This window comes from Rhagoletis pomonella, unplaced genomic scaffold (genome assembly GCF_013731165.1).
Source record: "Rhagoletis pomonella isolate Grant_MI unplaced genomic scaffold, Rhpom_1.0 Rhpom_scaffold_00327, whole genome shotgun sequence".
Lineage (NCBI taxonomy): Eukaryota > Metazoa > Arthropoda > Insecta > Diptera > Tephritidae > Rhagoletis > Rhagoletis pomonella.
In genome coordinates, this window is record NW_023458881.1 from 4,931 (window position 1) to 7,159 (window position 2,229).

General features: G+C 33.9%; 1 protein-coding gene across 1 annotated transcript in view; it reads right to left on the minus strand.

The window, feature by feature from the left end:
* The window catches only part of LOC118750628 (putative nuclease HARBI1), a gene marked incomplete at its 3' end in the record, with an annotated part of 7,227 nt that overhangs the window by 3,989 nt on the left and 1,009 nt on the right, over nt 1-2,229 (minus strand). The window lies entirely within an intron of this gene.

The following is a 2,229-nucleotide window of genomic DNA, read 5'->3' on the forward strand; positions in this document are numbered from 1 at the left end:
TTTTTTTGTTTTATGCTTGTTGTGGTTATTGCCGGTACCTGAATACAAAGCTCTTTCTTCGTTGCTTTGTGCATCGAATTTAACATCCTGAAGTAAGAGCGATTTTATTGAATCAATAGTAAGCACCTTTGAGTTTTCAACTGCTAATACTAGGGATTTAGATTCATTGGGTAACCCTGCCAACAACAACGATGCGATCAACTCGTCGTCTAGTTCGAGTCCTGCTGTTTTCACTTTTATGGACGTAAGCACCATAGCGTTAATGTATTCTTGCATTGATGGGAAGTCTGATAACTTTAGTTGAACAAGCTGTTTTAGCAGTTCAACTTTCCTAGTAAGACCCTTATCTTCGTATGCTTCCATTAAGCTGCCCCATGCTTCCTTCGCTGTGTTCTTTTGCGCGATAATTCCAAAATTGCTCGGATCTAACATCAGATAAATTTCTGCAGATGCACGGCAATCAGCATCTTTCTCAGCTACAGTCGCATTTTCACTCAGGCCGGATTCAACTGTTTTCCATAGTCCTTTAATCACCAAATATGACTGCCTGTTGCTTCCATACGTCAAAATTTTCTCTACCACGTAGTTTTTCGAATCGAAAAGATAATGCGCTGGAGCTCATTTTATCCGCAAAAATCCAATTATTCAGCAACGATCGTTAATCTGTTATTGCTCTGCCGATTGCAATTAGTCAAACGAAATCTTAATTTTACACAACTGTGTGTAGGCCCATAACCTGTTACGCAGCGAAATGTAAAAAGTACAATTATAGTTGTAAGAAAACGCGTGTTTTCTGTATGGTTATACAAACGGAAGGAAGTTATTTTTATTTGGCACTTCATATACAATCTGTCACTTGCATAGCAACGTTGCATTTATATAATCCCTAAATACAGTTCAGTATAAAATAATATATTTATTCAACATTTGAAAACCACAAATTACAATTTTTGAGGCTAATATGCCGCGGCGCGCCCTCCGAAGGGTTAACCAAATGCACATTTACGCGATTTCGAAGTTGTATGCTTTTGACAAAAAGCCGTGTTCCAGTCTCTTATTCAGATCCGTATCTACCACGGTCAATTCGCACGGAGAAGACATGCTAAAAAAAGCCTAAAAAATATATATATTAAAAAACAAATTTAATACAAAAACTTTAACTGTTAACCATAACCGAAAATTTGTTTGGGTAATATAATAATTTGTCGGTGCTATAAAATAAAAATTGGCTAAAGTAATTATGAAACAAAACAAACAGAGTTAGTCAGAAATTCATCACATCGATGTTGGATTAGCGGGACTTTTTTTTTATCAAAATAATGTAAAATAACAAATGAAATCTCCATCTGCGAAAAATCAATGCTGCCACTTTTTCTCATTAAACCATGTTCGAATCGTGGCATTTTTTGGGGATCAAAGGGTTGCTTTTAACATTTAGTTTCTTAATGCAGAAATGGAGTTGCATTTAGTTGCCTTTAGGTGACGAATTTTGTATTGATAAATGTGCATTTAGAGCTAAATGCGCTTTTACGCCTAAGAAAAAACAGGCCATTATCTGACTAAAAGAACACTAATATTTCCTGCAAACACATCGATTTCCTCCGACAAAGAATAGTTTTCGTACAAAATTACGCAAAAATTATGTAAATTTCTTATTTGTTCGTTTTTAGGCATGCAATAGTTACGAATTTCGAAAGTTCGAAAATACGTTTCGGATTGCAGCATACTATTTCTACGATTCGTAGCAAATCCGAATACGAAAGAGTTGCAGAATAGGTAAAGTAAAGGTTGAAAGTAAAAGTCAGAGAGAGAGCAAAGATCTTCTGGCTTCCAGAGATTTAAGATAAGATCAAACGGGAATTATACGTTGGAATAGGTTCGGTGAAGTGAAGATTTCGTAGAGCAAATTTGTATTTGTATTCGTATTTATTTTGATTTTAATCCTAGCACAGCAATTAAAGTAATTATATTATAGTGCTAGTCACCGTACATAAATAACTAAATCTAAGAACAAAAATTGTTTTAAATTGTAGTTAATGTATAGATGGAATTGATTTGTAGTACAATAAAAGCAACGAACTTTTACAGATAGGTTGCAGACAATACAATAAAAAAAATATATATATTATTAATATTTTTATTGAGCTTAGTACCACGATTGTTCATTAGGAAAAATTGAACTAAGCTCAATAAAAATATTAAAAATAAAATGTTAACAAGCCACAATAA